This window comes from Diadema antillarum, unplaced genomic scaffold, assembly GCF_040938485.1.
Source record: "Diadema antillarum isolate AM-2024a unplaced genomic scaffold, OU_Dant_1.0 scf00000205, whole genome shotgun sequence".
Lineage (NCBI taxonomy): Eukaryota > Metazoa > Echinodermata > Echinoidea > Diadematoida > Diadematidae > Diadema > Diadema antillarum.
In genome coordinates, this window is record NW_027271094.1 from 360,520 (window position 1) to 387,030 (window position 26,511).

At 39.7% G+C, this 26,511-nt stretch overlaps 1 protein-coding gene across 1 annotated transcript in view; it reads left to right on the forward strand.

The window, feature by feature from the left end:
* The first annotated feature begins 603 nt into the window (after positions 1-603).
* The window catches only part of LOC139724025 (uncharacterized), a 93,426-nt gene continuing 67,518 nt past the window's right edge, over positions 604-26,511 (forward strand). Inside the window, exon 1 of the mRNA XM_071635224.1 lies at positions 604-959. The gene's annotated coding sequence lies outside the window, so the exon portion shown is untranslated. The remainder of the gene's footprint in view (positions 960-26,511) is intronic.

Below are 26,511 nucleotides of genomic sequence, written 5' to 3' on the forward strand. Positions count from 1 at the left end.
GTCGAGAATTTGATTTGAATTGTATCGAATTGAAAACTTAATACATTTATTATATACTGAACGTTCCAACTTCATGGTGTTAAATGTTATTTCTGGGCTGTCATTATCCGGGGACTTCGTCTCCGACTACATGTATTTCCTTCCTCAATAGCATTTCAGTTCCGTTAGATGGATCATTCCTGTATACCAGTGCCCTCCCACGCCAGTCATCCAACACTGGAAAGTACAATTTATTATCATAATGTTCGAATTAATAAATAACGCATTTCTGCACAACCCATACAGTCCCTGCTCATGCACATCCCTCTATCCTCCCTTTTTATAACACACGCGCACACAGAATCACACATAGCACACACGCACACACGCACATAAATACACGACAAGAAAGTTTTTAACGACTACAGTTCATTGAATGTGAAGTGAGTTTCAGCTCAGTTAGGCCCCCGGGCAGGCGCTCGGTGAGTAGTGTTTACGTGAACCCCACTGACACTTCGCTCTTCGTTGTGGGAGGAAGACCAGCTCTCGCTGCGGACAGATCGGTGAATGATCAGTGGTGATGAGTAGTAGCACAGATCGCATCCAGCAGCAGTGGAAGTAGTGATGCTAGGGAAGCTGTGATCACTGGAATTCCTATGTGGTCAATTTTTCCTATTTCAATGTCTTTCAATTTACACTGATACCGCCGAAGACAGTGATACCATACTGTCATACCTGAATATTGTTTTCCCATCACAGCAGGCTCTCAGCGAAGTAATTGCGTGCGCGATCCGCTCTCCACCAAGACAGAGACTCGAACCAGAATAACAACTTTTAATTTGCTGACACTGAAGGTATAAAACTCATCAAGTAAAAATGAACTGTTGATCCATGTGCCTCAGATTATGTTTGGCAAGTTAGCCTCGAGAATCGACTTGGAATAAGAAAGCATATCCTGGAATCACATGATCTACTTCAACGTAAGTGGAATAAATTTTTGTTTGTAGTAGTTGTTTTTTTTACTCACATTCTACATTTTGAATGAATTTTGTAATATCCGTAAAACGATGAAAGGCAGGTATAATACGCATTAGTTTCTGGAAGAAAAGGAGTATCTGCCGTGGATCTAGACAAGGGAGTGTCATTGATGCCATAACTTTCATCGCATGATATTTTCATTTCAGTTTCACTTAATTTGTTTTCCACATCCAAAATAATACATGATTTTTACAAAGTAACAGTGATCATTATTGTACAAGCAGGATAAAAAGGCATATTGGAATAGTACAATAAATCAACTACAAATACGTTGATAGAATATATAATTTATGAAATATGTAAATATGTACATCCACTTAATTTGCTTATATGCTATTATGTTTGTGTAATATTTTACATTTTTACAGGGTTTTAATTGGAGCGTAATTAAGTTAAACGCAAATGCTTGAATCTATGTTTTCTTTCAGAATTATTCATTCGCTGTGTTGTCAATTTCATTATGAATATCATACGTCACCTATAAATAGAATGTTGCAAAATGATATCCGCATCATTAATGTTAACTTAAGTGATAAAAAAGTTTGAGCGCGTTACATATAAACAGCTATGCCAGTCAGTCTTGTCGGTCCCATGACTATAGTATGTTGATCACACATTATGACGTTGATGTAGTAACACAGGATCCAACAATAGCCGACATACTATAATTGATATGGATGTTATAGTCTACAGGTGAATGTACTTTTTACATGATTCGGTTTTTTCGTTCAGCTGTTACTAAAACAGTTGTTTTTTTAACGGAAAGAATTTTGTATTGCAATGACTTTTTCATCGTTCGTACACTGTTATACATTTTGAAGGATATAACGCATTTTTTCTTTAAAACCACGAGATCATCAAACATGTCTAGATTAGAGAAAGACGTGCAGTTTTGCTTACTCTCACGTCACGTCCATTCACAGTGATAAATTGTATATTCAACCTTGTCAAAAGTACTTAGAACCGATTTCTATTACACACGACATGCGCAGCCTTAAATTGTCTTTCGCTAAAACGGTGTTAACAACCTTTATACACATTGTACAGTGTGCTCGTTAACCGATGTTTGTTTTATTTTTTAATCATGAGACCTGAGTACCACCTACTTTCCCTTTTTGTCAATTCCATCTATGATATCAAAAGTATTGCAATGAGCTTTTAAAATGTAAGGCGTGGCTGAGTAAACTTGCAGAATGGTCAATCACTGCGTTGAATTTCTATCAAGTGCGAATGGCTGAATGAGCAATGGACGCGAGCAATACAGAAACATACTCATCACTGTCAATGAAATGTAGAATCCTGACAGATGGCCCGAGGTTATATCAAAATGTAGAGGTTGCACTCCCTTATCCTGATTGATGTCCTCTTGAAAATGGTAATATTCATTGTGTTAAAGTCTCAGTGAGGACGTCGTACTACATTGCCTCACTGATCTGATAAAAGAATCACAGTTGTGTTGACTGACCTCTGCCGAAGGATGCATTTCATAAAGACTCTTTGACAATGGAACCGAGTCAGTCATATTATGTAACTTTTCCGGCGGACTCATACAGGATAATAATCAACACACATTAATCTTCACAGCCCGGTCTATGACATGACAGGCTATTGTTAACATCTTCTGGCGCCTACACTCATTGCTTATCCAATTTGTGAAAAGAGTAGGTCCTAGCCACTAAAACTGTGGCCATGACTTATTTTGAATTTCTTGCAATCTAGTTTGATACCAGCAATCTTTTCATCATGAACAAGAAAAAAAAAAACACTCACACCCACAGAAGTATATATAGATAAATCTCAGCTTTAAATGTTGGGTGAGCCCCATAATTATGATACCGATTACAATGAACAACGCCCCCTCCCTTTGCAATATGTCTCAAAGTTACATCATGGATCGAAAAAATATAATTTTTTATTGTAGAAGAATGGTTACAGAAAGATGAATAAAATAATAACCACCAACAATCGCAATTCTTAAACTGATATTAACACGCTAATTGAATGAGGCAAGTCACGTACGTGTGTGTGTGTGTGTGCGCGCGCGCGCGCGTGGGTGGGTTACATGTTTCTGGGTTAGGGAATAAGGTAGGTTAAGGGGGGTCAAGAGGAAGGAAGGAAGGTAAGGGGGGGGGGGCTGCACAAAGCCACACCAAGGAATTATTGACATGGAAGATAATTATTTCTGTTTGTGTTATTCTGTATATGGAAGGGGATAGTGTTTCTTTTAATCAAATATTTCGTTTTCATTTTTTTTTTAGTGTACTCCTTGACAGGAGATAACTTTTATGCTTTCTATATCTAATTTTGTAAATTTGAATATTTGCACGTTATTTTGTTCATCAAAACATTCAAGTGTCAGTGCCCCTTGACAGAACATTGTCCGCATATTAATTTTGTACATTTGGACATTCAAGTGGGATGTATAGCAATGAATGAAATCAAAGTGGAATGAAAATATAGGGGAAAGTGTGTGTGTGTGTGTGTGTGTGTGTGTGTGTGTGTGTGGTGTGTGTGTGTGTATACTTGCGTGGTGTGTATGTGCGTGCTCATTACACAGTCATAGGACAAGACAAGTCTGTTCCTATCGCCCCAATCGCGTGCGAGTACAAACTTCGTCATGCTCCGTGATTACTGAGCAACCCTGGTGTTGTTCCGCACCAAGATTGCACACAATAGCAACATATCCGGGGATTCCTCCAAACATTCGTTGCGTGAAGAGAAATTAATAATTAGCTTATTCACTACTTTGCAGACATTTCTTGAATCACTGACAGAAAACTCACCACAGCAGTCAATGGCATCAAGTTGACCACATTTTCCTCTCATCTCCATCTTTAGCTGTAGTCTGGGAAGACAGAATAAGATATAAAATTTTCTCCTCCCTCCCCTCTCCTCAAACAAAAATAAAACAGTGTGTTTGAGGATATGACTATTCAATTTCACCGGGCTAGACGATGGTATCACAATGCCCTGGTCTGTGTTTTCACTCTCGCTTCCTTCAAGAATTGCTTGTCGTCTCCGTGCCCATTTTTTTCCTTCATTTCATTGCTCCTTTTTCCAAGAAGTTGATCGCTCAGAGTATGACCAAAGCAAAGGCGTTTGATGAGACAAAATGTACCTAATCATGTATAGTTAATTAGACTTTCGGCAACTGTTCGGTAATTTAGAAAGCTGACCGAGTTTTTTATCTTTATCCGGTAAGCAAGACCACAACCACACGCTACATTATTCGTTAATCAACGTCAATTTCCTAATTCAGGTCGAAAATGAATTAGAACTTGGTCATCAATTTGTTCCTCCATTCTCAGTCTTATATGGCAGATCTGTTTGTTTTTCCCCTGGTAAAAGAGAAGTATCTTTTACTACCCTTCGATTCTCATTGTCGATGCCCAGCCATATCGGTGTCTGTTTAAGGTGACGGCCATTCGTTACCAAGGAGATCTGGCGCATTGAATGCCGGCGATTGACCAAGAAACGATGATCTGCAATCAGCGGATTGGAATATGACGGCAAGTCGACATTGGGTCCGTTTCCGTGCGTATGCTTCGGTGATTGAGTGAGTGGTAACGTGACGTTGATTGCCCTTGACTTCATTCATTGTAAACATTCTCACGCCGGCGTCTATCAATAGAGGGAGTGTAAATGTTGAAACTCAACGACACAATCGTCGCAGTTGTTTTCTTTTATTTGAAACTTTGCCGGCAAAACGTATAGGTATATTACCGTCACATCGAAGTAGAGCTCAACGCTTTTCATATTGTAAAATGATTAAAACTTTGTTTGTTTGTCTGTCCGTCTTTTTGAACTTATCCTAGTGGTCACTGTGAAAGGACCTCATACTTGTGAGGAAACACCATATATACGGCTCGAAGACTTTTCCTAAGAATTATTCAATAGGAAATGAATGAGTACAAAGTGTCTTCACCTGAAGGTACAGCCGCTGCTGCCAGCGAACTTGAACCAGAAACCTAACGATTAAGAGTTCGTTTTTCTAATTGCCATTGTTGGTGTTCGCTTTTAGATTAATTAGTCTGCCATCAGAAATAGAAACTGTTTATTTGTCACTTAGAACACAGGCATGTCCTGTCTCCTTTTGTTTTCGGTTAGTCATCGGCGTTTGTCTGTGCTCTTGAAAGCAGAACTTTGATGGTATACGCTATAAATCTCTATTAGCGGGAAGGATATCAAAAATTTGGCAACAAATGTTCGCAAAGCTCCAGCCACATTTACTCTCACCAGAATGTAAGCTATACGGCGTTTGCAAAGTTATATAGATGACAGTTATGTAGGCTGATATTAGAGTCATTCTGACACTACAGATGATTTAGCGTGTTTTTACATTATACTCCAGTGATAGTCAAGTAAAGCTACTCTTTCCTTTCAATGGATTGCTGTCTGCTCCATTGTTTTGACGTCAATTTAAAACGAACCATTTTTTTTTTAATCGCCAGTGTTTTCGAGTTTTGTGCATCACATGCAAGCACAGCGTGAATGAAAATACGCAATACATCATCTTAACAACATCATAGAACATAATTGATTTTATTGGACTTAATAACCCCTCTCTGTGATGCATCTCCTCTTCGAGACAGGTGACATTCAGACGTTTTTTGTTTCCCCCCCCCCCCCCCGTTATGGAATATTTTGACAAATCTTTGATATTGGTTAGAATCACATGAACAGCTTAGATGAGGCGGTGATTCCATCACTAATTCGTAACTCTCCTTTAGGCTTGTACACATCAAATATGATATTTATACCGGTAAATCAGATTTATGGTCAATTATTCAGCAACACCAGCGTGTTCTCCTTAAAATGCATTATTTCAATTTCAATTTCAACTTCATTTAATTTTCATACTTCTTAATGAAAATAAAAGCACCAGATTTAACAAAATGGAATGACAATGTTTCATGAAAATACCTGAAACTCTAGAATCTCCTAACTTACTTAATCTAATAATCTGATTGATTTTAATTTGTTAATCATAGCCATCTTGAACGAGTAGTGGTATTATCTTTAATCGTCTGTACGATTTTCTCCTAGTTTTCTCCTAACCGGCAATTCGCGGAAACTCATTCAATTACTTCATCGAGGCCCCGTTGCTTAAAAGTTGAGATGAAACTAAGTAAGAAAATCAAACAAAAGTCTCTGAAAACTCAGTTCTAATTGGCTGACACCTGAATTATGTTTGATTTTTCTGACTTATGTTGTGTGCAACAGGACCAAGAATACTGATACACCTCTTTTTCTGTTGCATGAAAGTCGTGACACTGTCGATGATGGTTCATGTAGATGGGATTCGTGTCGATAATCACCATGACTTCCACTCCTGATGAACAGCGGGATACATCACCCAGCTCCCTTAGCTCTGTCTAGTCATCTTCTTCTGTCATTATCCAATTTAGCCTCGGTAATTGCCTTTCAAGTGGGAGTATTTAACTCATCTCCCGTCGGCATCCGGGTCATGAGGGTCTTTGCGTTAAACCGTCAGATCAGAATGTAATCCACAGTCGGCGTGGAGTCATATATTCCGCCCTGCATGCAAGAGGTTTGTTCCATACCCCAGGTGCGAAACACGCGTCAACGTCTGGCAAAGCGTCACCTCCGATTTGGATGATGGGGCGGCGAGTACTCGGGAGGGTTGCCGGTTAATTGAAAGATGTCTTCACTAATCAGAGCCTGAGTAAAATGTTCGGAAGGGGCCGACATTCTTATCAATACATATGGATAAATATTATGTAATAATGTACAGCCTCCACTGTCCGCTGTTAGATCGAGACTGGAGAATAAGACCTGTGTCACCATTTTAGCAACTTTCTAGACAAAGAGACGTCAAAAAATATGATTCGCTTTTTAATGGAATATTCTGAGAAGAGATTTGAGATATTTTCAGATACAATATTCAGTAATTCCATAACAACAATAACAAAGGAATCCTTATTTTTCGTCATTGCAAAGACACTCACTCGTTGGTTCATTTCATTCCTAAGTGCGTAATTACATAACACTTGTATTTTCTGTTACTTTTATGATCACCATCATCATTCGTCTCCATCTTCCGTTCTAAAATCTCAGTTATGCTGAGCCATACTGAGTCTAGTCGTGACTAACCTCGCTAAATTTCTTTGTGTCACCTCAAGGTGCAACATTGTGTACAGGGTCCCGTTTCGTAAAACTTGTTATCAGTGACAACTGCCACATTTCTGTGACAAATTTGCTCTTAGCCAATCAGATGCAAGGATTTCAGTAGCTTATAGCAACTATGACAACTTGTCACTGATAACAAGTTTTATGAAACGGGACCCAGGTCTAGCACAAAACGAAATGACAATATTCACAGGTTCTTCTACTAAAATGTTTACCTCGACATTCATCCAATCCGCGCAGTGTCAAATAATGGAGTGATTTGAATCAAATCAGTTATTCACTTTTGTCATATTATAGCAGGAGAAATAGTAATGTGACATCTAATGTTGCTTCATGTCTCAGACACCCTCCAATAGGCGACTACCATAAAATCATGATTAGTATTCTAGTAGGTTTTGAATAGTAAATACGATACTCAGGAAATGCTCAATGCTTGAAGTGTCAATCTTTATGCGAATTAGCTATTATTGTGGCTACCCAAGACAACCGACGAAAATACACTTTGTTCTCGATCTGACCAGAACTAGTGGCAAGACGTTGAACTTTGCCTTACTTAACGAAGAAGAAAGTCAGGTACAATTAAGTCGTTGTCATTTTGATTTGTTTTCATATACATATCTAATGATTTATTACAACCACATCAACCAATTGTCTAATATCCATCCGCTGGCACGTGCTTTTGACACGATCCATGCTCATGTTTCCAAATTTTTACTTAATAGAGTAAATGGCACAATTGTCTCGTCGTTCATACACAACACTTCCGAGAAAGCGGAAGTGATTCCTTCCTACAAGGCACGTCAACACCTTGACCGATGTCATTAGACGGTGAACGAGTCCTTGAGTCTCTTGAGTTTGACGTCATCCTGTGAGACTCGCGAAAACACACGGACAGAACTTTCGAAATGGCTGGTCTGTGACAGGACGGGTTCGTTGTCCGAGTGCATGGATGGAATTGGTCGAAAATCTTGGTTTAGTATCATTGTGTAATTAGCAGATAATGGGATTGTGAAAGGTGTATATGAGGTCAACCATAAATAGTCGCGTTTGCTATTATCATGCGTTGTTGAAAACAAGACCTACTGCTATAGCTTGAGAATAACAAGGCTTCAATTTTGTTCTGAACTATGATAATTTTGTCATGTGGCACAGGTAACAAGTCTGAAAGCACTTTATTGCCATTAAAATTACAAGACTGAGATGTTTATTAGTGAAAAAATATGAGCAAAGAAAATGGGAATTTGCTTCTGTTTGCGTTTGTTACATACTAAAAAAGCTGCATCACTTCGATGATCCCTCGCATTTATCCCCAAGTTGAATTGTAATTCGGGTTTATGTCAGATTTGTGTGTGCGCGTGTGTGCACACACATACACACTGCTATAGCTTCTTTATAATACCATTCGAGCATTGAGCATTAGTTTCTGGGACGAACACTGTACTCGGGCTTTCTATAGCTCAGTCGGTATAGAGCACCGGCCTAGCATCCGGAGGTCTCGGGTTCGAATCCCGATGGAATCCCATTTTCTTTGCCCATTTTCCACCAATAAATGACATTCATTTCTGGTCAGTTTCCTTCTGTTTGCGTTTGTCTTAGATGTCGATAAAAAGTTCGCACTTCAAACGAACGGCTGTAATTTGAGTGCGCTCAAATTCTCACAGAGCTACACTGTAGGCTTACTATGTTGGTCATTGTGGGTGTTTTTTTTTTTGTTCAAAAATGCCTTACTTGTGACACATTTCTGTGGCATGCTTCTTTCACTAACCTTTGCTCATTCTTGTACGTAAGCTTTAATAGCGAGTCATGTTGGTGGAGTTACCATTCCGAGCGTAGCATTGGCCTACTTTAATAAGTGAGTGAGACATGGTTACTCATGGAGCAAGAAACTGGTTTATCTTTACATCATCAAATCCTAAAATTTCTATTCCCACACTGTGAGATTCCGGCGTCTGGTTGTGAATGTTGTCATGCTTCATTCATTGCAAACTTGAGAAAGTTCTTGGTATGAATCATCATGATATTGCTACTTGTATCACGTCTTCATCTACGTTCTTTTCATTCTTTTGTCAAGGGGTAGGTCGATGTGCCTTTTTAAAAGAACTATTTTTAAACCTCCACAAAAAGTTTAAATTGTGCATGACAAGACGTATCGAAATATCATTTCGTCCGGATGAGGTAGCGGCCTCTTCGGTCGGTTTGGGGGAGTGAATGTGTTCCGTGGCATGTGCTCCCTATAAGTTCCCAACATTGCACGATTTATCAATATCTCAAGATATCCCGAAGATGATTACGCGTTTTCTCCTTGATAAGCAGTTATACCTGTGATATGTGGAACAGGTTCTGCTAATGATGTCACACAAGTTAGTGTTACGATCTTTTGAACGGGCAACCCTGGAACACTGAATTGATACTGCATAACGTCTAGGAGACTTGCAACACTGAAATCCTGACGGGATATCATTGAACTGACACCACTAACAGTCTGAACTAGTTTCGCTTCATGGCACGCTTTCTCCTTTAATAGTACCACAAATCTTCGACAAGGGTACACCCATTCATGTGCTCATGGAGTGGCACCACGCATCTCCTGAAATGGCAGCGTGTTTACCTGCTGAATTTGACACTACCTTGTCTTTATAACATCATAAACTGGTAGTCTTACAAATGTGTCATGCCTGCACTGTTAATCTACAAGACTGACTCTCTTGTCACCGGTGTTATGATTATTTTCCTGGAGTGATGAGCGCAGGACGGGGTTCCGAAATACAATTTTTATCGTATTGTACCAGCAGCAGTATGCCTTCATCTAAAAGATGGTTCCCTTTGTCCCCTACATGGAACACCAACTGCCATGGGGTACCTCAACTGTCCTGAACAGGCACAACTATCCCCCCCCCCCCCCTCTGCTTCTCAGAGCTCTGCAAAATCTTTGGTGCCACTGAGTTCTTGAACTTGCTCTTGTATGCCGGGTGGACTCCCATGGTTCTGTTCTCGTTGTGTTTCTTTGTTGATTAGATTGTTTCTTCTGTTTTGATGTCTTCCATACGTCGGAATCAGATTCCAGAACTGATACCAGTGATCCCTTTGTCTTCTGAACTTGTGAAGGCAACGTAGGCACCTGCGGTTGGTTGCTCTTACTGATTGTCACGTCCGTCAGGGGTTAGATCAGGGAGGTGAGAACCACCTCCCTGGTTAGATGTTTCCTCTGTACTAGTATCATTTGTCCCCTGTGGATCCTACGCCACACACGGTGTTTTGAAACTTTTCTGACAAATCCTTTGCCACCAACACCTTGTTAATGTCACGATATAGTCATACACCCTTCACGGCTTTTTGTTTCTTTTCTCAGAGGGGATGTCAATGGTTTAGAGGGTGATGACATGCGATCGTACAAAGTTTATTTGCTTGAATATTCTTACAGCATATTTTAGATTCTATGGTCAGGTGAATGTTGCCATATCAGCTGCAACGTTTGCCACTGATGATACCACAAGCCTCGTGTAGTCAGGAACATGAACGATACTTCAAATACGATACAAATGATACAAACACAAGGAAGTATACTGGCAAGAAGAAGAAGAAGAAGTGAACAGATAGCTCTTGCAAGAAGAAATCCACTTCATCGTTCAAAATATTCAGTAAAAGTAAACACTGTTTCCTTTCATATCGCGAGTTTGAAGACTAGGCGAAGGGCCAAAATTTCTGCAGTCTAGGATGTTGATTTAGTATGCTCAGTGACAAGAAATACTGCCTGAAGGCAAGTCGTGATACGATTACTGGTGACAAGAAACACATAAACATGACTGTCGCGACGACAGACTGGTCGGTTTGTTTTAAAGGGGGATGTACGATGTTCGTAACTTTCTTCCCCCCTATTTCCATGTCAGGCCTTCGGCCTACCCTCGGCTCCACCCCTTCCTAACACGAGGTTGACATCGTGTGACGGAGCTGAGCCAATGACAGTTAAAAGCGTTGCCATTGGAAACGGACACTTCCAATCATGCCAAAGGGGAAATCATTCGAGGGGATCTGTCCACTAAAACACTTCAGCTTGGTCATTTCGCCCTCTGATAGTCGTAAAGTTCCCTTGTTCAATCATGTTGCTGACATCTGTTTTGCTTTATTTCTCGTATTCTCCCGCTGAATCAATCGTTTTGTTCCGTTTCTTTTTGTGACGCGCTTCTGGCAAGGTGTCGAATAGACGTTAGCACACTGACTCATGCTTGGACAATTTCTGTAAAGTGGCAGTTTAAACTGATAGCCTGTATTCTACTGAAATGTGCTCCTCTTCCAAAAACTCTCAGTGAGAAGAACGAAAAGAAGAAGGAGGAGGAGGAGAAGATGATGATGAAGAAGAATGTGCTAGTTTCTTGTCGGTCACTGAAGCAGAAGACAGGATGCAGTCGTAAGGGAGCATGCTGTTTTGATGACAATCTACCCGTCAAGAGTAAAAACTTTCGTAGATATAGATTATGACAGAAAAGAGCACGAACATATAACCTGTCACGAGGGATGTCGATTGTGATTTTAGAATGATGACAACGAGATGTCACAGATCTATTTGTTTTATTCATTCATTTGTTTTCTTTATATCATCCTGTATAGTTTGCCTATTCAGTTGTACAAAATTGCTTTCCAAAGGCGCCTTGCAATTTTACGTGGATTTATACATCATGAAAATGCGTGGAATATATATACATGTGTTACACAAAATACACAACTGGAGAGTGATGCAAATAATATACATGTATCATGGAGATACAAAGTCGGACTATCAAATATCATAGTTGAAGCGAAAAGAAACAGTGCAGAGATTAGCAGATGTTATATCTGACTGGCATAAGAACAAACCAATTAATTTTCCACTAGAGTATTCTTCTGAAATAGGTCACATCCTTTGAATTCCCCTCTTTTTGGAATCATTTTCCCCCTCTCCAGTAACTTTTTGTGAGTCTACTCGTTGATAGGGTAGTCATTAATTTACTACATCCTTCGGTAGTTATCACAAAACCTCTATGATAACCTTTCTCAGGAACGCCGGGAATTCACAAACCACAAAGTAGAAACAGAGAAAGAATAGAGCACAATAAGGAGGAGGATGCACACAACAAAATATGCAGCGCGATTATTCGTTGTTACTGTTTTATTGAACGATGTGCTTTTATGTCACTACAGATCTGTATTTGTGCTGCTTGTCGGTTTATGATTTTGATGAGAGGTTACGGGCAAAGAAATGGGCAATACAACTAAACAGACTGTTGCAATACAATCTTGGCATATGTTGTACCTTATCTTGTTGGAGTCACCCTGGAATTAATATGAATTTAGATACAAAAGTATGCTATGAATTAGGACCTACACTTTTCTATAAACAGACCCATATTCCTTTCCTTCCCCTATCTAATCCAGCGTTCATCTTGTCTTGACCATTAAGTCATTCGACGTTCTTTCATTCATTCTTGAATCTTTATAAGAAGGTATTATATTTTCATACAATGATAGAATTTAAGTCTTTGTAACTGTAATCAAACACAAGTGTCGACAAAGTATATGCCAACATAATTGGTTAACGAAACTCCAAACCTAAAACCCCGAACAGGTTCCCTCCTCATCAGAAATCAGTACCAACAGTCGAACAATCATTCAAACACATTTTGAAGACACATCTATCTGACATCCCATGTGCTCAATGAACTTGCACAGTCAATACCTGTAAGTCTGTACATAATTATTTTGACTTTTATCTTGACCCAGGGATGACATCTTACATCGCTTTGTATTCAGTGAGGCACTATATGAATATGATAATAGTTATAATGTGATTGCTATTAATTATACTAATTTGTCATCACTAATATTCTTACCATTATTATCATAAAGCTGTAATTAATAATCATGATTAATGGTGTCGATATCGCAGTTAAATGCTGAACTGACCTTACAATACATGTACCTGTCATTAATTTTGCTCATAACTTCGCCATCCATTTGAAAAAATGCTGACGATATTAACAAGTCGATCTCTAACCGCCAGTAGGGCTGGGGAGAGTTCTTCTAAACTAGCTCCATCATCATAATTTATTTTCTCAAATGAACGTTTGTCGCTCATGACGTCACGTCACATGCTTATCTAAAGATTTTAATCGCACTTCTGCCAAGTACGGAATCCTCCCTTCTTGCTCTGACTACGCTCCGATCCATTTTCTCTACCCGTAATCGTACAAACACATGGTACTATACGACATGGTAACAAAAACCATCGAAACACACTTTGCAGGAATTGCTGCAGCCGGTATTAGGATGAACTACATTTTTAGAACGACGAGATTTTAATTGGCGAGAAATGAAGAGGATCTCCGGCACTTTCCCTCCCACGGACGAAGTACCACACCAGATCGATGTAACACACATCTACGGTATTTATCAGTCTGATCGAGTGAGAGATGTATTCGGATGTTGGTTAGGAGGGTGGAAATAAAAGGGGAGGGGTGCTCGAAGAAAGTATATTATGACGAGTCGTTGGAGAAACTGCATTTGACGGGAGAGATCTCACGGAGATGAGGTTGTGATAATGCGCATTAACCTCCTCCCCAGGGAGTTACAATCGTCTTTTGGATTCCGTGTCGGGTCACTGTGAGGACAACTGTGAGTTTTGACAGTTCCCTCGTATGTGAACTTGCGTCTCCAAAACTGTCTGCCTTGGGCCAACCAAGGAGGTACTAGGCCAGATTGCCCAGTACCTCCTTGCCAACCAGGGAGATGGAAGAAACCACCTCCCTGGTCCAACGCTCTGTGTGTGTGTGTGTGGGGGGGGGGGGGGGCTAAAAAGAACGGGGAGGGAGAGATGGGTTAATACACACTTCGTGGACTAATCTCGAATTGCCCTCATAGCTTCTCCGAGGTTCGCGTCGTGCAAATGGATCTCGAGACCTTTCAGTACCAACAATCATGCACCTCCATCATTCAGCGATTGCTCTTTGCCGTGACACACTAGGGACTTCAAGATCGTCACGCCGTCTTATCGAACCGAGACGTGATGACTTCGTATTGATCAAAGCCTTGTGCATACACCGCGACGTGACGCGACGTGACGCGACGACGCGACGTTTTCTCAGCTGCTGGGATTGAGACAAGACAAGACAAGACCACCAACACTGCTATTCCAAAGCGGGGCATCAGTCAGAGTCGAGAGGGTGCGGCGCAGCACCGCGAGGCTTTCATGACGCCAAAGCATGAAATAGTAGACAAGGTGATGATCCAAAGTCCATCATTTCAGATGCTAAAGTGAAACTTCACTCCTTTCCATGTTGGAACTGCTTTTGATACATTAAAGGAATATCACACTCGCAGAAAAAAAAAACCTATTTTAAAAGTGGAAAAGAAATCAACCAGAAGTAACCAGATCTTTTTTTTTTTTTTTTTTTTTTTTTTTTGCAACGATACAGTAGTACACATTGTATTGGCCACAATCACAGATGAAAATAAGTAGACCTTGGTAAAGATGTTATCACATTGCAAGTCTTCAGTTGGCTTTCACGCAAATTTCACAAGACATTAATTTCCACATTTGTTTTAAGACAGTTTTACGTTCTTTGCATCAGATTTTCCTCGTCGAGAAAAATGCAATGTGAATAACTTTATTAAGGATAGCTACAGTATCAAATTATGGACGAAAGATGTCTAGATGATGTTGAAACCAAGGCTTGTACTCTCACTTGGAGGTATGCTTATTGGTAGAAAGTTCTTTGGGGCCCAACATTGTGGTGATATGAACTTTGACCTTAGCAGGAGTCTGTCGTATTTGTGAATTCATAGTCTTCCCAAAATTGCCCTGGTGCAATCTTTGCAATCGATACCCTTCTTCTTCATTATCTTCTTCTTCTTCTTCTTCTTCTTCTTCTTCTTCTTCTTCTTCTTCTTCTTCTTCTTTTGTCAGCGACTTCGAAACTTGATGTTACTTATACCCTTTGAGGGAAAATATCTTCTCGTTCGTGCTCTTCTTGGGCGTTCGCGTTCTGTGTTGCTGCAAGGGAAAAATTCTTCACAGTTTGTCGACCGAAACAAGTGTGACAGTCAAAGCTTTTATCTGAATCTCTGCAGATGGCAGCAATAAAATACTTTAACATTTTATGTGACACACATTTTAGTTCAATAAATCATGGACAGTCGGTATTAACATTTCACATTAAAAGTGTCGGAGTCATGAATTGCGCAGAGAAATAGTGAAAAACAAAACCAACACAGGACAACTGTTAGCAGAATTGAATTTCACTGAAGCAATTTGTAGAAGTTGGTCTTGTTTCCCCAAGGATGCGTCAATGCCAGTCTCGTTTTCATGACATTACTGGTAATGGTGAACAAATTCAATGTCTCTGGTTGTTTGTTTGTTTGTTCTTTCTGCAATCATTCATCTGAGTGCGTATTGTACCTGCGTAAATTATTGTTTATGACTTTCGAAGAAAAAAAAAGTTTATACATGTGCCATGATCGATTGAGATTGATAACAAAGAGAACATTCTAAATTTACCTGTGGGGAGGAAACGAAACCAGCTACCATAAGTTGTTCACAAAAAAAAACCTTTAATGTATATTATTCTCAGATGAAAAACAAAAACAAAAACAAAACAAACAAAAACCAAAGACACAAACAAACACATAAACAACAGCAAAAGAACAACAATAGCAAGCCAAGAAAACAAACAAACAAACAAACAAACCAAATACAGAATACAATATGAAGTACAATTCCCTGAAGTGGACATATTTAGCTAATTCTGTCGTCTTCTGTCACTAAAATTCACAAAGTGCATTGTAACTACAAACAGACAAACATGTTTGAAAAATAATGTTATATAAAAGCTATTTATACTAGCAAGGGGCCCTTATTAATATCATAAAATGTGAGACAACTAAAATGACCTCAAATAACGTTTCTGCACCCTCCCCCCCCCCCCCCATTCGTCTGTGCGTCATTCCGTGCATATCTGCAAACAACATTAGAAAACTATTCCAAGTACTCCATCCTCTATCTTTTTCTCTCTCACGCAAGTCTACTCGCACACGATCCATGTTCACGTCCGCGAGCATACACTACACACACACAAGTTTTATTATGTATGATTTATATAAGTACTTTTAAAAGTGAAATATATGTCACTTTTTCTGTTCTTTTGTCCTCATCCCCTTTGTTTCGGTGAACCAATCTGCACTGTCGTTTCGAAAATTTGTTCATTATTTTTTGTTTTCATCATAGCAAGTGAATGTTTATCTGTAACCCGAGGACTTACATATTTCTTATCATGTACGTGCAACAACCCCGTGCTGAGATTGCGCTCCAAAGTGTGACTCTCTGGTAGGAAATTGAATCAAATTGAATCAAAGGGTTAACCAGGTCACATTTACGGCATCAGTCTAAAATTTCTCATGCATGTATACCCAGGGTCTCGACAATAACGATATGCGCAACAGTTCTGTATACTTTCCGATAATAGTATTATGCGAGGTGATTGCTGAAATGCAATAGAGTATAATCATACCGAAGTGTCACAGTCTTTTGCTTTAGCTTAGGTTGGAACCAGGTAGGCGCACAAACACTCTCCCATATAAGTCTATGCGATGGCAGCGTGTGTGTTAAGGAAATTTAAAATCGATTATATCTTTTGATAAAACAGGGCCCAGGTGAGGTTGTTCTTCAGAACCAGTTTCCATGGCGATGAAGGACTATAACATCACACTTTGGTACTCAATTGCTACAAATCGACGAGTACGCCTATCGATTAAAAGATATTTGAAGTGTCTCTTTAAGACTTTCTTTTTTCATTTAGGCCTACCTGTTGTAAAGTAGTCTGTTGTCGTGTTTTCTTTTCTTTCTGTTTTATGGGGGGGGGGGGGCTGGTTAAGGAAATCTTCTTTTTTTAATTGCATACATGCTGTATTAACACCCACAGATATTAATGCCAGGAATATTCTCTCCTTTCTTCATGCTTTTATTTCTAGTGTTACATGGCCTCTCTAAAAAAGCCAGTTTTCAGTCTGGCCCTGTCTGTAGTTGACATCGCCCATGACATGTATGTGGTCCCAAGGTTGCCGCCAATGTGTGATCTTAGCACTCATAGCAGCCGATCACCACTCAACGCGACAAACTTTTCAAGATTGGCACGCCTCTCGGGTAATCAAATGAAATGTGCTGGAAATGTATGTGTTTTTGTTGCACCATTCTGTCGATTTTTAGGGGTTGAGAGCAGTAGAGCAAGGAAAAGACTAGGAAATGAGACTCAAATACACCAGAGAATTCTTTTTTTTTTTTTGGGGGGGGGGGGGGGGGGGGGGGTAAAGTAGTATTGAATCGGCATGTTCTGATTAAGACTTGTTAATTTCTGTGCAAGGTATAATAAGGAAGTACGTGCCTGGCTGTCTGGCGGGGTGTGAAAGCCCTGTATTTCGAGGGGCGCCCGCCGATTAGCACTAATTAGCACCTTATCAGACTTGGCTGATGCTTTCAAAACTTTGCAGTAACAGAGTTGACGACGTGCTGCACACGTACCACGTGAAGGTAACCCCTGTGTCTATCACAACCTACACTCACGTGCTCCTGGGTATATCCGTTGAAGTTGATTATTGTGATTTTGGATTAAGAGATGGATTGTGTGCGCCAGTTTTCTTTATAAATATGAAGGAATCTCGCACCCCACCCCCATACTCGTTAGTGCGGGGTTTCGCTCATTCCAGTTTTCAATGCAGCTAGCTTGTTGAATCGTATCACTCCCATAAAATTGTGAAAATGAAATCAAGATACTCGCTTACCTTAGAATGAAGGTGAGGTATAATTTGCTCATTTTTAAGAAAACCATCGTTGAGTATGACTTTGTGTTGATACTGCCATTGTCGAGCGAAAGTGTCCTTAATTCGAATACGTATAAAGAAAAAATAAAGCAACGCTTTTCTGCACAAACCGGTGTTTTAATCTTTCACTTTCCTGGTTCCACATTTTAATACAGGCATATATATTATGCTTATATACAGCATGCACATTATCACGCTTCGCTTGCTGTCTTCCTCTTCAATAAAACAACCCATCGACAACCAAAGTTTGACTAATGCATTAATTTTATCGATGTCATGCACATCCTTGAGGGTTGAATATTGTGTATCTTTATCATGACCGGAAATGACAGTGATACCATGCACAGAATATAGACTGGATGAAGAGATTTTTGAGGGCACCCTTTAAGACGAAGCCATATGACGTCTGTCAAAACAGTTCAAAGATTAAATGTTCTGGATGACAGACATAGGATATCCCCGCTGTCTTTGACGTCCTATATTTGTGTGTCGAAGCTGAGGGACATCATGAGCGTATACTTCACACAAAGCCGCACATTCATCTTCAAGTAACGCGTAGATGCTGTGTTGTTTTAGCGGCTACACTCAAAAACATGAAATAACATATCCAGTGGAAAAGGGCGTGATTGCCTTACTGACACGTCATGCACATGCAAGCACGCATCATTTTTTTTTTCTGTGGAGGATGAATCTATTCGATCATGTCTGCTTTAAAGCAGCCATATTGTTTCATCAAAAGTTCTATTCAACTAATCGACCTTCTCTTTCAGGTCTCAAACACTTTCCCTTAGCTAGCATTATTCAGGTTGGTATGAGGGATATTCTGACACCTCCCTGCATTATCTGTCATACTATATTCGCATTGTGGGACGCTAAAACATAGAGCGATGATCGAGATAGGGTATAGGCTTATATAATTATGTGTGCCTTTGACAAGCTGTTGCTTTAGTAGTGGTATATCCCTTGCCGGCGTCATACGAGAGTGGATCCGTTTACATGTATATATCTTCATTCAAGTGTGTGTGTGAGTGTGTGTGTGTGCGTGTGTGTGTGTGTGTGTGTGTGTGTGTGTGTGTGTGTGTGTGTGTGTGTGTGTTCGTGTGTGCATGTGTGTTTGTGTGTTAGTGAGTGTTTCAGTGTACGGCAAATCACGAATATCTGAAATATTATGAACGCATTGATCGACACGGCGGCGCAGAATTATGGAAAGTGATATATCGGCTGTATTGAGTGATTCGCCCTAGAAATGCTCCATAAGACATCGCGTGTGTTGTCTCCTGCAAGGTTTTCTCACAGAAGGAGAAAATCAATACAAAATACCCCCCCCCCCCAAAAAAAAAAAAGAAAAAAAAAAAAAAAGAAAAGAAAATCAAAAAAAAAAACCGACGCGAGACACAAGTGCTGACCCTAATCTTTAAAGAAGGGGAAAAACACGACAAACAACTTCAAACATCTGATTGGAAGATATAAGAGTTGACGTCCATAGACGCAATGTCATGAGAATCCTTTGCTCATTCATTTTAAGAGCGTTCACGTCATTTATCTATTCTCACTTCCAACAAATAGATAAATTCGTCACAAATGGAAAACTGAAAGAAATGATGCGAGAAAACTTTGTTTCGAATATGAATAAGCATGAAACTCGCCGAGACCGTTCTTGTAATACCAACCCTGGCTCTTTCGTGTTTCCACGTACAGTCCATGTCGCAGTCAGAAATCAGAGCTACTACGTTCCACTTTCTCTTGTCCTCCTGTCTACGGATGGATTTATCGCGCTGATGTTTTGATGTCTTTGGCAGAGGAAAGAAATCCCGAATATCCGAGATATGTCAATCACCAAGAGATACTGAACTCCAGGCTCCGTCGCAATCTCACTTAAAGACTCTAAACTTGTCTTTCAATAAAGTGATACTGGTGTCAGACTTGGCGTGTATGTATAAGCGTGTTTCCAGAGTTATAATGATAATTAGAGAAAAAAATCACGTGTTACTTTGACAAAATGGCAAAGTCTGATACATTCATGATAGATGGTAAGACGAATTAGAAATTATCATGTTAAGTATAAGTGACACATGTATTACACCGTGTTCTCGTTAATACATCGACGTCTATGATAGTCCCCTTAAACTGTTAGTACATGTACAATCTACCGGGAAAACGTTGCAAACTACATTCCATGGGCACTGGGTAACATGTGAAAAGAGAATCGGGTGATATGTTTCCGTGAGAAAATGTTAGAGACATTGCGTAGTTTAAGTAGAAGAAAAATTCAAAGTTAACGTGACATGTTAAAGTTAAAAGCCACTCCATTTTCTAATTGAATTTGATACAAAGAGATAATTGAAATTAAGAGAGTTACAGAAGTTTGATTTTTATTCATTTTCACTTGATATCGATTACAATCACATCTATGCAAATCAGATGAGAAAACTATTTGTCATCCTTTCTCAAGTCTCCTGTTGACATGGACACCAATGTTTACTGATTTTCTTCATTTCTTTTTGTGATGGTCCCTCATCATTGTTTTCCTTTATGAATCAAGACTCGCATATCACGAATTCCTGTGAAAGTAGTCCTAGAGGGCTTTTTACACTTGTGTTTCTTAACCCCGGACTTTCTCTGACCCAGGACTATCGTTAGTCCCGTACCAATTTTTTCAGCTTTTTACACTCGCCAATTAGTCCCGTACTATCTCTTGTCCGGGGCTAAGGAGAAAACTGACCTTTTTACACTCGTATTTCTTAGCCCCGGACTTTCAAAACCACATGAATATTCATAATTACGCTGTGTACTGTACACGTTCACGCACGCACCGGCAGCACTTAATTACCTCGTTTCTGATTGGTCAGTGAAGGTCGGACTTCGTCTCCGTCGCTTAGCCCAGGATTATTTTTTCGTTCTGTTTACACTCACTTGCTTGGCACCGCAATTGCGGTGCTAGCACCGCAATTGCGGTGCTAACCCCTGCTATTTTGCAGGGCCAGATAGTACCGTACTATCGGTGGGGCTAGCCCACTTTGGCAAAAACGAGTGTAAACAGAAAGTGGGCTAAGGATAGTCCCGTACCAACGGTGGGGCTAAGGCCCCCCCCCCCCCTTAGCCCCACCGTTGGTCCGGGGCTAAGCAAAAATTTACAAGTGTAAAAAGCCCTAGTAGACCTACTTTTTTTCTTATACAATTAAATGTTCAAATGCCATTACAGCAATATTTATGATCTTTAAATCTGTTAATAATCCATTGTTTGTATATCTCTGTTAAAATCGAGTTTTGTTACTAAAATATTTTAGAAGAATAAAGAGCTCAATGAGTGAGCTTTGCTAAGTATTTCAGTAATCTTGTCATTATCTTAGTTACTATTGTTATCATTTTCGTTATTATAGAGATCTTCATTATCATCATCACATTGATGTTGAAACAGATGCAATTTAACGCCATGGAGGATCGACAGGGAAATAAAAGGTTTGAAAATAACACTTAGGAGCTGCGGTTGCATCGTGGGAGCCCTTGTTACTACAGCAACATCGTGAAAGGTTTTGTGCACCGCGGCAACCGTATCACTCAATCCAGGATGCAGTCCGTGCCAACTGCTCCAAGCCTAAGGCCGTCGTGATGTATCGGCCTGTTGCCAGGAGGCTTTCGGAGAAAGTCCCTGGCGTTTTTCCTCGAGATCTGACGGAAATGACCTATCCTGTTTTCGATCAATCAAAACATTTAAACAGGATAGAAATACATATTGTGTCCTATTCTTGTGGGAAGAGTTGCTTGCCTCCCAAAATGAAACAATCGGCTTCGATTTGGGTGGGAATTGGACTGAAATTTTTCGCCAAAAATAACCAGTTTACAGAGAGATCCCTAAGTTCTGACTCAGGTCTCGGAGGGATGGTAATTCGATGTAAAAAGACTTGACGAGCAATTCATCGAATTTGTTGCCCAATGAATGATAAAACGACGGAAGTAATATGTCAGGGAGAGATTGCGAGAGAGAGAGAGAGAGAGAGCACGAATATCTCTGGGGGTGTGCGTGATACACTCTCGGGAAAGGTCTGGGGAAGAACAGGAAGTTCACAAGGTCTCGAATACTCGGATGCGTGATATGAATGTTGTGGTGTAAAGTCTTCTCGTCAAAGACTCCTACCGTGGGCCTGAAATATGAAAGCAAATTGGTATACTCGTCTGAAGGGGCAGGGATGTATAGTCTAGGAAATTTTTCAAAGGTATGGGATTTGGTAGTCAAACTCTATAAAGCTTATGAGTTAATCCGAAAAAATATCTTTATTTTGTGTTCCAATTAGAAGCTTTAATAAAAAAGGAAAGAAAAGTGGAGCCCTCCTTACCAGTTTACATGCATTGGTTTTAACTGGCTCGTTCATCTTGTCTCATTCATCTGAAGAGTTACTATGGCTACCGCTACCAGCGTTGTAATGGTCTTTGCTTTGACATACATCTCTTGCTGTATCATCTATTTCATTCTCTTCTGCTTTTCATTTCTCTTACCGTGTGTGTATGTATGTATGTGTGTGTGTGTGTGTGTGTGTGTGTGTGTGTGTGAGGGAGAGAGATGGAGAGATGGAGAGGGAGGGAGGGAGAGAGTATTCCAGGGGTGATAAAGCATGATGTGATCAGGGATAATTCATGTGATTATAGCCTGGGCCGGCATGTCCCAATTGCTATAAACATGGATCCTGCCTTGTAAATAGAAGTATAAGCATACAAATTCCCCCATAACTGGGTTTGGTTTCAGGTCGGATGAAAGAGATCTAAATGTAAAGTACAGAGTCATCAGTATGATTATAGTCAACCATACAATTTTCACAACTCATGGATTTGAGTCGTTCGTCACGCGTATCCTTCAGGTATTGACAAAGAAGTTTTTAGTGTCTTCAACATGATAAACATCTCTGCTGGGAGGTCAATCACCTTGGTCCTATGAGCTGTGACATATCACGTAATACTATGTCATGACGGAGCTTGTTGAGTGATTGGGAATATTTATGTCCTGCAGTTGAATCCTACCTTAAAGAGAAACTCTACTCTTTACTCAAGTTTCAAGCTGACTTAATGAAATTAGACTACAATCAATAAAGATTTGAGAAAGTTCCATTCAAATTGGTCGTAAAACAAGAAAGTTGCGGAGTTTGGAAGTTTCAAATGTTTTTCACAAAGCATTATCGGTTTGATTTGAAGCACAGGTTATATCCCTTCTTTTATATTCATCAGCAGACTGTGGAGTTTCGTGCACAGGTCAGTGCGTAACCTGTGATGCAGTTGTATAATTCATCGACTTCGCTAGTCTTCATAACATGACAGACATCTTAATGTTTCATGAAAACAGGTGAAATATAATTTTGCATTTTATATGTGCCTATGCTTCTCCCAATTTCAGTTGAACTTGTGCTGTCCTGCCTGTTTGACTCTCCCCTCTGTCAATGTCTGTGTATTGTAGTCAGCATGAAGTTATGAACATGAAAAAGGGATTCACTTCAAACTGCGACATGAGACATTTTGCTTCAAAAATAGGGAGAACACAAATAAAGTTGCTTACCAAGCGATAGGATAAGACTTGTCACATCTCATATGAAGAGGATCCCCCTGACAAGCCCGCGGCCTTTATTTAGAGATATCCATGCATCTTGTTGCGCTGTCTTGATAGACGAGATCGCTGATTGGTCGACGGTGATGAAAGGCGTAGCCAGAAGGCTAAGCGGGTACCATGGTAACTAGTGGGTTTCTACTCTTGGACAATTCACAAACATAACCTTCCATAACATTATAACGAAAGAGAGCGGCTCCGTTAGAACTTTGTGACTGAAATTGACCAGTTATCATGACCACATTTGGCGGTTTATATGGAAGCAAATATTCATTCTAATCATTATTATTATTATCATTTTTATTGTTATTATCATTGTTGTTGTTGTTATTATTATTATCATTATCATTATTATTATTATTATTATCATTATCAGCATCATCATCATCATCATCATCATCATCATCATCATCATCATCAATTCCACGATGATTCGTACGCAAAAGTTGAATCTTAAACTGCGCTGATAAGTTGTCAATATGACAATACCCTTAGTAGACCTTTTATTCCTACCTTGCCACTGAAACTTGCCAATAATCTTGATCATATTCAGAATTTTAGGGAAGAGAAAAATCTTTTTGATTTGTATACAGTCGTTGAATCTTATACTGCGTTTATGATTTGCCTATGTGATGACATTATCCTGTAATATCATCGTCGTAATTATTACTGAGGTTGTGGCAGGCAACCGCAGTTAGCTAGGTATGATCATTAGACAGAAAAGAGATCAGAAAGCGTGACCCAGCAGAGTGACAAAAGGAGCTGTAATTATGAAAAGCCTAAAAGAAAATCCAGTCATTCGCGATGAAAAAATTACTCGGTTCTGCCTACGTGGGCCAAAGGAGTGGTAATTCCTTGGTGGGCCTAACGTCGAAGCTACCATTGCGTAATAATATGGAAAAGGATGTAATGATGTTCTGATCCCAATCTCACTCGGGTGATGAGTGACCACGTCAAAATAGTGCACCTTGATATTCCGATGTTATTTTGATTTCATGTTTTCTCCTGTCTAAGGCCTTGCAATTACTTTCATTTCCCACTACCTCCCACGCTAAATCCGTATACAAATCGAGCGGATTTACGAAACTATGTCACGAAAATCCGCTCGTACATCATTACGTTTTTGTTCCTGTATATATACACATTTAAACCAAGGAGCTTTGTATTTGAAGCTCCTTGTTTAAACAGACATTTTCTGGGCACGAGCGGTTCTGAATGACCCAGCCATGGGTGAAGTTCGCCACCGCAGTATGGGGAACGAAAACGTTCTGGCACGTGCCCGGTGTAGTCTGCTCAAGTAGAAACAATAATATGGAACTGCTTGTCAAGTGTGGCAGGTTGAATGTACTTCCTCTCCGCCAAAGACTCCTGTGTGATAAATGAGAGAGAGGATTTCTATACCCGAGACTTCCTTCAAAATATTTTGCCCTCTTTGTTCGGACTCGGGAACCCCAAAGGCACTGAGGGACGAGTCTCTACACGCAAGGCTTCCGCGGAATAGTTGGCCAAGTGTCTCCCTTGATTAGCAAATTAGAATGAAATATGTCTCTTAGGACGAGTGCTCATCACATTCGAGATCACAACGACGATGACTAAAAAAAAGTTATGTCTTAATGTTAAGGGTTAAATTTTCGCTGACTGCAACACACAAATGTCTCAAATTTGGCAGTTTTATGTTTTTAATTCTTCATCTACTCTCTCTGTATAGCCTCATTTCATTCTCTTTTGTTTGTTCCTTCTAAGAGACAGTTCCGCAGATACTGGAAATCTCTGACATTGTTAAATTCTAGTAGGATGCATTCTATAAATATCATTATCTAAAAAAAAAGTCCTACTGCAAATTTTTTTTGGGGAAAAATGGCGATTGTACTTCCAACCAAATCAACAGTAGCAAAACCTAATAACAACATACACAGCTGTTAAGGTTATAAAATTCAATTTATGTTTTGTTAGAATGAACAACGGCCTATTCAGTTTATTCAGCTTCTTTTCTTTATCTTGTGGCCACACAAAAAAGAAATTGAAGGAGAAATAAATGGAGATCTGAATTTGGCACATTTCAGTACGGAGTAAATATAAACACAATGTCGTTTATGATACAGTGGCTTGTTCACATGTATGTCATCATGTATATCTAGTGTCATTAATTATCATTTCAATTTTCATTTCGTTTCAAAGGTGCAAGTTTATCGTCCAGTACTTTCCGATCGAAAATAGTCTAAGCTGCTTTAACTCTCACTTTTTAGGTGTCATTTTCTTAAAAGAGCAAAAATATGTTTCTCGTGTAGTTGGTAATCATCACCCATATTAGCCTCTGGGTTATAGTCAGTGTAGAACTTACTTTCAAGTAAAGTTTGTAGCTCCCATGACATTTGACATACCTTCTTCTAATGCCTAGAGAGAAAATGTGTGAAGACGTGAAGGAGTATAAATAATACGGGATTTTGATACTTTGTTGAAACAAATTGTTAACGGCTTGACGCTAAATTCGCCCTCCTTATATGACTCTGTCGTGTGGAAGTTATGTTACTAAGTGCATTCATATCCTCATATTCCGTTACACCATTTATGAATTCTAAGCTCGTCAATCCAAACATTATTGGAATCGTCTCGGGAATATTGTGATATAGACAAATGGCCACGTAATCGGCGTCGGTGTGAATATCGGTGACGGGTTGAAAGAAATTATTCTCGACCTGTCGCTCATTATCAGAAGAGAAATTTTGCCAGGAGCCTTGAATTGGAACGGGAAGAGTATGGAGTAGATATCTGACCCGTTCACATCACATATTTATATAGGCCTATATAGTATCAGGGAGGTGACACTCACCTCCCTGATATTAATACAAACGTGCAAACTTACAACGTATTCTGCACGGCACAGACTATCAAAATGCGAATGGTTAGTGACA